The sequence below is a fragment of the Melitaea cinxia genome, chromosome 12 (genome assembly GCF_905220565.1).
Source record: "Melitaea cinxia chromosome 12, ilMelCinx1.1, whole genome shotgun sequence".
In the NCBI taxonomy this organism is placed as follows: Eukaryota; Metazoa; Arthropoda; class Insecta; order Lepidoptera; family Nymphalidae; genus Melitaea; species Melitaea cinxia.
In genome coordinates, this window is record NC_059405.1 from 13,189,149 (window position 1) to 13,199,292 (window position 10,144).

General features: G+C 31.0%; 1 long non-coding RNA gene across 1 annotated transcript; it reads right to left on the reverse strand.

Moving 5' to 3' along the window:
• Nucleotides 1–548: 548 nt before the first annotated feature.
• Nucleotides 549–5,712, reverse strand: LOC123658543. Its single transcript, XR_006743908.1, has 2 exons — nucleotides 5,541–5,712; nucleotides 549–867 (listed from the first exon to the last, which is right to left on the reverse strand). It is a non-coding gene; the product is annotated as an uncharacterized LOC123658543 (long non-coding RNA).
• Nucleotides 5,713–10,144: the final 4,432 nt, after the last annotated feature.

Sequence of the window (10,144 nt, forward strand, 5' to 3'; positions counted from 1 at the left end):
TTTACAAGTATGTATATAAATATGTTTACTATACATATGTCGTAGTTTTGAACACAGTCAGTTTAGTTTGCGTTGCAAACCGTTAAAAGCTGTGAACCGTCCCTAATTGGTGAACATAAGCCATGCATTAAGTTAGGTTATAGTTACTTTTTAGTTTTTACGCGCAACGCACGAGCTGAGAGAGTGCCTCAGCAGCGAACGAGTCGTTTTTGATGAAGTATTTTTATATAATCTTTGTACTCACCGTGCCGTGCTCGGAGCGGTCCGATTGTGTATATGTATACCTGATAGCGATCGTTACTCATAGTAGGGAATATTCGCCAACCCGCATTGGAGCAGGCAGCAGCGTGCTAAGCTGGTTAAGCTCTGATCCTTCTCCTACATGTGGAAAGGGGCCTATGCCCATCAATGGGATATTACAGGCTGACGCGATATTCTTTGTAAGTTTTGCAGTAATTCTCAATTTGATGATATGAAGTAGTTAGACTTCAAAACAAAAAGGTTCATATTAGTATGATCTTATATGAGTAAAGAGACACAATTTAAAATTTCTTTCTGATTATTATTATATATTTTATTGATGCCACCTAGAACACATCTTCATCTATACAGCAAGCAAAACTGTATCTTTCAATATAGTTCACAAATAAAAAACTAAAAACAAAATTACACAAATTACTCAATCTAGGTTCCGCGGTTTTAACGGTAATATAAAAATATAATATACATATTTTTGTTGATCTCGAGCCTTATGCTAAGTTGGGTATGGAGGTATGAACGTCGCGGTCGACGGCGTGTCGTGCTCCAGCGGCCGAGCGTGGCAAGCGAGACATGGTTGAAGATGAAGAAATGCCATTACCACCTTATCTATGAAAAATATTAAAATAAAATCGAAGTGGCGGGTTGTAGCGTTAACATTTTACACAGCCATACACGTTTACACGATTCTTGTAATAAAAACACTTTTTAAAATTCAGAACAAGAACTCACATGTAGCAAATAGAACTTTCAAATGGATTCAAAAATTACTTTCTAACAATCTTCTGATTCAACTCTTCCGGTGTAGGAGAAAAATGTTCCATGAACGCAATAGGCGTGTACGTTTATTTTTGTATAAATAATTTTATCTAGCTTGGGTGTTAGTATTTTTGTTTTACTATGCCTTGAAAAGCGTGTAAAGTTGACGGTCACAGTTGTTATTACAAACAGTTGATGACTATCGTTCTTATAGAGAGAACTTATTCAACTTGTAGTGGAGTAGAGTACTTGATTAAACTCCAAGCTATCTTCTTTGTAAAAATAGAAACTATAACCAAGGGAATTTGCACAGGTGTTTAATTTCATTTTAGTTAATTCGAATTATTGGAAACAGATTCAGTTCCTATTTTCAACAACTTTACTGTCTTCTGCATTTTAATAAGAAGAGGAGTAGACTAGAACAAAATAAAGTAAATAAAAAGAAATTTGTGGTATTTAGTTTCGTTCCTCTTAATTCATCTAATGACTCGTCGACTTTACAACATTCGCTGCGGATTTCGAACGATTCAAAAATGCAGTTAAAAACATAGTATTTATTGATTTCCGATATCAACGTAGACTACGATATTATTAAGGAATTCGAATGTAAAATTTGTTGAAGAATTTCAAACACTTTGATATAAAATCGTCAGCTATTTAAAAAGCACTATTGAAAATTGGTACTTTTATAATTATATATACTCAATCATCTTATTTATGAATTATAAAATCTTGAGTATTTGGTTTAAAATTTATTTTTAAGATTATTAACAGGTTAGATTAATTTTAATTTTATTTCGCAACTATAAGTTTTCGAGCAGCGACACAAGTACTTTACAACATTAAGAAGACTATTATGACACCTTTGCGACGCAACTGAGGACGCAGCTAAAAAACGTAGCTAATTTTGAGAAAGTCACTAAGAAGACGCTACATGTATGTGTAGACTCAGAGACTAAACTAGTCTGAATATACAACACAAAGCTTAGTAAAGATTGACTAAGGAAACGAGGTTATTATGTGCTGTTATCATTTTGTATTTATATTACATATCAAGAACCTTGAACGATAAATAAAATTGGTTGAGTCAGTGAACGAGTGGATGTTACAACAGCGGGAACGGAAGAAATCAAATACTAAAAGTATTATAACAATAACCATAATTCTTAAAAATGTTTACATTTTTTATATTTATTTTTCCGTAGTTGTATTTCGTAAGATACGAAGGTTCTTATAATTGATGAGGTATTGCGTTAACGCCGACAAATTATTTTTAATTATCCGTTGTAGAATGCAAATTAGACGCCGCGGAGCGTAGTTCCTGGCGATCTGATCAACATTCTATTGTACGCAGCCTCCGGTAAATATAAAACTCTTAACTACCCAAAAATTATTGAGCAATACTTTTAATGGTTTTCTTTTAAGTTATATTATTATTTTAATTAATTGCTTACCTGATAGATAAGTTATTAGTATAAAATTATACACATGTTAGGTACATAATTATATGATTTGTATTATGTATATTTTGATCGTACGGTACTGCGCTTATTTTACTGTACTTTACGTACTGTAGCATCATACTTTTGAATAAAGTTTCGGCAATATTTTCTTAAATTTCGCGATGTAAGACGTAACTTAATGTAAAATCACTCAATTAGGTTACGTGACTTGTCATTTTAGACGTCTGTACAAAAAAAAAAAAAACACAAATTAGTATGAAATAAAAACTATGAATAAGTATTAAATCACTGTTATTATTTTAAAAAAAATAATGGTATTTAATCTATTCTCCACTATTTATCATATTCAAATTATACTAAAAAGTTAGTAGTAAATAAAGCAACAGACTCGCAGGTAACATTGACTTCGAATTTACATTATTTTAAATTCAGTATAGATCTTTGCCACATTACGCTTGGTTAAGGGGAAGTAAAGTCAGATGTCTTATAATTTCAGATGCTTTTAGAACCCTCTTCCTAAATTACCATAAGACACTTTTAGACAGAATGACACGTGTTTGCCACATGCCACTTCTTAGTAGTGAACTAATAAACTACAATATACGGACATTTTGTATAGGGGCATTCCGAGCATTTAACGTACTCGAAAGTGGCAATAATAAGAATTATAAGCAAAAAAAAAACATTGTTAAACTGAGTTCTCTTCCACTTTTGAGGTCTTTTAACAGTTTAATTATTATTTATTATTGTTTTTAAAAAAGATCCGTAATAAATTGGCCTTTAAATGACAGACCTAATAAAAAAATAAGGTTTAAAAAGTATCAAAATGAAACTGTGAGGGATGTCTTGTACATATAATTACTTACCTGTTTCTTGATGACTAAGGCAAATAACAATTATGCGTTGCAAATAACATAATATGTCTTATCAATCGTATCAAAAATAAACCCAATTCATATACAATTACGAAACAAATATTTTAATTACCGAAACATCACGTATACTTTTAATTTTGGTGAAGGTCATTTTTTACCTTCACGCAAATTTTATTTACATAATGATTAATATTTAAAATTATTGAATTAATCTGTGTTAATAAATCGCCGCAATGTATGTGGGCGCATACTTCCGAACGAGTGCACGAAATTGTATAATTTTTGTTTGTGCCAGTTACTGTCAGAATAAAAAACTTCAGCCTGTAATATCTCACTGCTGGGCATATGCCCAGAGGCTAATGCCTCTTTCTCCATGTAGGAGAAGGATAAGGTCTTATAAAAGAAAATAAAAAAGCGTCAATATTCACGAAAATAAAAATATGACACTTCATTCGTAGTTCTCTGGTCTTGCTTGGTTTAAAATATAGCAAAATAAATAGGTATAGATGTATAACATTTTAGGAAACTATTGCACAACAGGAAACGCATTGTGTGCTTTTGATAAAATATCAAAGGAAATAGTTAAAGGATGAGTTAAGTACTCTAGCTCCAATATTACAACAGAATTAGGTTTGTCATACATCGTTAAAAATAATAACAATATGTTTATTATCTACTTATTACTAACAATAAGATAAAGTATGAAAAGATAAAAGGTGCCTATTACTATTTAGTAAGCAAGTCAAACGATATTACGAGCTTCTTCCTGTAGCATTCCTTGCAGAGATTTTTTATTAATTTTTTTAAATTATTTTTTCCGTCATTTCGTTTTTTTTTTATGTCACTAGGTCGGCAAACAAGCGTACGGCTCACCTGATGGTAAGCGATTACCGTAGCTTATAGACATCTGCAACACCAGAAGCATCGCAAGCGCGTTGCCGACCCAATCCTCAATCCCCCAAGGAACTCTGGTCAGCATGTATTGTGTTTTAAGTAATATATGTAAATATAAAAGGTATAGTAGTGTCAAAATTCACCCAAATATGTTCCAAAAACAAGTCGTTCTGCTCACGAACTAGTTAATTTCGAATGTAGGAACAGGACGTTAGTAATTTTACTAAGAGACATGTAAGAAGACTTAAAGTTTTGATGTCCTGACCTTACATTGTAAAGTTTGATGTATACATATTTATAGCATTTATTATGCATAGCTGCGTATTTTACTTGACGGATAATCCAACTATATATATGTAAATACAAAGACAATGTCCCAATGTCCGTCTGTCTGCTAAGGCCAAGGTATTGAATAAAAATGTTTATTGAACGTTAACAAGTGAATCTGAATACGCTTCAAAGCGTACACTCACTTGGAATAATGCACATAATTATGTTAATAATATGTTTTGCCTGTAAACAGTTTAACTTTTATCAATGTCAAGTCTTTGTACTTTCATTATTTATGAAAACGTTTGAATGTAAACTTGAAACTAAACGAATTAATTTAGTTTAGGTTCATGTCATCATAGAGTACTTGAAAATTTATACGAGTATAGATAAAAAATAAATAAATTATACAATTCTTTTTTTTTTCATTTGTGAAAAAAAAAAAACGTCATATGTATACGGTACTTTATTTTAAAGAACATCTATTTGGATTTAAATCGTTCGCATAGTTAATTCACTAGTCAACGAAATAACAGTTGACTCAAGCATCGTGATTCCTACGTACACATACGTTCATTTAATGACACTTTTTGTGGTACGATGCCGTGATATACAGAATAAATTACCCAAGTCTATTCTTTCCTATGACGGTTGTAATAAGGCTTATTTTGCTTTGAACTGAGCCCCTTGTAAAATCACGTGAAAGTCATTATAATTATTTTTCGTGTACGCATGTAGTTATGTTTATTTGAATTAAAGCAACATAAAAAACTTAAAAATATCTAAATAATATTATAAGTTTGTATATAAAAACATTTTATCAGTAAATATAGGTAATTTAAAGGTAGTTAAGTTAATTGCTTTATAAAATATTCTTAGTCTGTTCATTAAAAAAAAAACGAACATTGTTTATGTCAAAGCGACAGCTGACAGTTAAAAATGACAAGAAAACAAATAGCAATATATGTAGGAACATATTTATGTACGACACATTCAACAATGCAAATACTCAGTTACTCACCTGTACATTGTATTCAAGTAAATAAAATCCATTAAGCACTTCACTAACTCGCAAAATATATATCACCATAGAAAATCATTTTAAGTCTATTTTTTAAATAAAATATATAAATAAACAGAAAAAATTTCAATGGACGTACACACACGACGCGACCACGCAGTGCGCTATGTGTGAATGCGAGCGCGTGCCGTATCGGAACGCTAAAACCGAGCTCAGCGCATCTATTATGGTAATTATTATTTTATTGCAATTATTTATAAATATTATTATGTAATTCACATAAATAATATAAATTAAAAAGTATTTACTTTCACTGTAAAATGATAAAAATATGTATATTTTCTTCGCAATAAGTTTATCTTTTTATTCCGAATTCAAATTCAGAACATAAACTGGTTGAACCTCTAGACGTATTTAGTTATATTATACAATCTATTTTTAATTAAATAGTCACATTAAATTACGGTCCTAAATACCCGTATAATTAATATGACTATAGTAATTCATGGTAATGTTTATGATTTTTCTTTGTTAATTTGGTTGCATTTGATAATGTAATACACAATATCTTCGTTTAAAAGTACATTTACCGATATGGATCATGCTATTTACAATACCTTTTATTTATCCGTGCGTCAGATAAAGTATGCAATGAATCACAATGCTGCACTGTAGTATATTTATAAAACACCTCATTCATTTTAATTAGCAAGTATAGGTCTGTTCTACGTTTCTAGGTACCATAATATTACCATTTTTACATAATTGTAATTTTGGTCTGAAGCTTCGATGGAGTTGCATCTGTCGTGGTCACCGGGTAAAAGTTAGTCCGTGATTACAATGGTATGCAACTCAATAATGTAAATCGCACATTTAGAATAGTTTATTTTAAAGTCAACAACAATTACCTATTACAAAGTCAAAGGATAATTAATGACGAACCTTTAGTAATAAAGCGTCACTAGAATGTCTATTAAATACAATATTGTAATTAGATAATTTGTTAAAATATTTCTTTACCTTTTGTGTATATTGCTGCAAAATGACCTTTCGAGCGAAAAAAAAAACATTAGACTGATTAAAAAAAAGCTTACTACTAGGCATACCATTCTCTTTTAATGTCATAAAAACCGTAGATATAAAAATATGAAAAATATTTAATGTGTAAGTCGTAATTTGTCGAATACGGAAAGTAAAATGTTAGAGCGTCATTTTAGGGCTACTGGCTAACTCATTCAAGAACGGCTAAGGCGAATGCACATGCGAGTTCTGCTAATAACTTTAATTAAACGACTAATGGACTAGGGCGTGAGTCATTGACATTTTCAGTCAACTGGCGACGAACTTTTTGTTTACTTTACTTATTAGCTAGAGACAATTTTTTTTTTCTATAACAAAACGTTTAAAACCTCTTTATATATAAGGTATATATGTCATATTTAACATTGAGTAGGAACTTATACACATGGAATTACGAGAAGCAGTTAGTCATATTATATATTTATAAAATGTACGGAAAAAAATCCGGAAATAAAAACATTTACAAATTAATACGAGGAAAAAGTGTATTGCTAGTTTTCACTTGTTTATTTGTAAAATAGACTAAGAAAGGGAAATGTGCAAATTAATTTAGCAAAGAGAGCATGAAACTAAAACCAAACTTCTATATTTAAGCAAACAACAATCTATTTTTTGTTTTTTACATTCCTTTTTATATGATTCCTTTTTATATGATTAGTTTCCGTAGAACTTTTTCAATTTTTCTTTCGCTAGAAAGCATCTTTTTCAGGGAAGATGATAATTATTAACTTTTGGAGAGTAATCTTTGATAATGCGTATTTACTTGATTATTTTTTCGTCTACCTACGTTGTATTGCTTGCCAATGTAATTGAAGTCGGTTTTTTTTTTCGTTTGCCAGCAAACAACTATTTTAAATTAAAATATATTGTAAGACTGTTTTGGTCCCAAATAGAGTTTAAAAAAATACTTACATAAGAAATATTTTAGTCATAATTCACAATATATTCAACTTCTTCGATAATAAAAACCTCTTACTTTATATTTTAGAAGTTACGTAAATTTATATCGTAAACAAAAAAGAAATAAACACATTACACAAAACCACGACGATCTTCAGTATTACAGCATATTTCACTCATTATATATATATACGTGGTATACGTGGTAGCTTGTTATTAGCTTTTTTTTTAATTCGTATTCTGTATTAGTTATAGTTATAACAAGCTTGTAAGCTATCCTAATAAAAAAAAAATAATAATAAAAACTCGATTTAATGTATCTGTATTTTGTATGTAATAAATAAATTATCTACAACACCCAACGGAGCAGCATAGTGGTTTAAGCTCCGCTCTCCTTCTTTCTTCATGAAAGAAGGCTACGCCCATCAGTGAGATGTTAAAGGCTGAATCTATTAAGCATTCAATTAAATAAGTAGTCTAATAAATAACAATCTCGATTCATGGCATTTCTGGTTGCACTCTTTAGGAACGACTCTACTAATTTTTATATAGTCAACTATATACTAGTTTACTCGGTAGGTACAATAGAAATTCCCTGCTTAAAATTTGAAGCAGCCTGACTTGGGCGGTATCTGGTCCTTACAGAAGATCACAGGCAAATAATGCTCATCTCTAGTAGAGTTGTATTGCTGTGGTGAGTAAAGTAGTCAAAGCTTTTGGAGAAGGACATAGCGTCGGCAACGTCTATAAATGCATGTGCTTTAAGCATATTGTTTCCATAAGAATAAAATGACGAAAAAAGTTATTGCTACTTTAAGTTTGTTATACGCAAGGTAAACTGAACATTACAGCTCATTGAATCGTAACAGTAAACATAAACACAGGCAGAGTTGTGTGTCAAGTGTACGCAATATTGCTACAAAACTTAATACCATTTGCGTCTCTACAATTTTTTATCCGAAAGCTAACATTTTCATAGCACTAATAATAAATCCCCAAGGCCTGTCACGCTGCGACCGACATAATCGCGTAATCGTTCCTCTACCGTTTTCATCTCAAATTGGATAAATATAACGCGGTTAAGATCTGTACTTGCAGGATTAATGCGCCGAGCCGCTTATTGCTCGGCCGACCAATTATGGAAATTGAACGGTAAGTAAGTATTAGCTTCAGTTTTAATGTTTTTTGTGTTTGTTGTGAAAATTTATTCAAGAAGGGAGCTCGGCACAGTTTATAAAATACTAGATCCGTGCCCCCTTCATTGGGCGTTAATTATTTTTGTGATGCAATAGTAGTTTTTATCTCTTTGGCGTATTTCTCCGACTTAATTTACATATACTATTATTTATCCCGGGTTTTTCCTTTAATAACAATAAAATATAGCCTATATCACTCCTGAACAGTGTAGCTTTCTGTTAGTGAAAGAATTTTCATGATCGGAACAGTATTTCCAAAGATTATCCCTACAAACAAATAAAGTTAGAAACTACCTCTTTATAATATTAGGTTACATGTGGTTTTTAACCGACATCCAAAAAGGAGGAGGTTCTCAATTCAACTGTATTATTGTTTTTTTTATGTATACTACTTTAGAACTTTTGACTGGGTCTACCGAATTCGACAAAAAAATTTTTAATTGTCTGTCATTTGGTCCCATTTAAATTTATTTGAGATCTAACAACTACTTTTTGAGTTATGTCTAATAATGTGTTTTTACTTGACTATTTTTTCGTCGTTTTATTATAACGCATAACTTTTTACTGGGTTTACTGAATTTGATGATTTTTAATTTAATCGAAAGACCTGATAAAAACTTTTTGAGTAATCTTTGATAACGCTTGTTTACTTGACTATTTTTTCGTCTACCGACGTCGTATTTACTAGTCGATGTAGTTGAAGTCGGTTTTCTTTCGTTTGCGACCAAATACAATTATCTTTATCAAATAATATTTTGAATAAAACTGACTGACACATATTAATTTTATTAATGTGTTTGAGCAAATAGGCAATTTCTCAAGTTTCATAAAATGTTAAATAGGCAATATTATGCATATTAAACATTGAACAGTTAAATTTTATGTTACAGAAACAGAACACAAATTATTTAATAATATTACTTAAATATTTTTAAATAACATTTTTGAAGCTACTACAGTTGCTATCAGGCACTAAAATTGTTTTCATGGATATTATTTAGCTATAATACTATACGTTGATTATTTTGCATATAAGAGTTAAATTAAAAATCAAAGGTTTTACACGATGTAGAGGTGCAAATGTGTTAAAATTACTTTTTTATAATGTTACAATGGATTTGTGTTTAATTAGTTAGCTTGATGAGTTTTACGACTAATTATCCAAATTAATTAATGAACTATCCATCTAATGAATTAATGAACTATCCAAGTTATAGCTCTAAAATGCGAAAAACTCCTGCAGCCGAACTTGCTCCACACGTATCGACTCGTCGTTCCTGTGGGCCTAGCCAGTGAGGTCGCGAGGGTGGCGCAGAGTTTAGGCAACTCTGTTTTCCTGAAGAGCGTCCAAGGCGATACAGTGTCTGTCTGACACTGTCTAAATCGTTTGCAATAGACGGACTAAGGCCAATGATTGATGTACGAGTC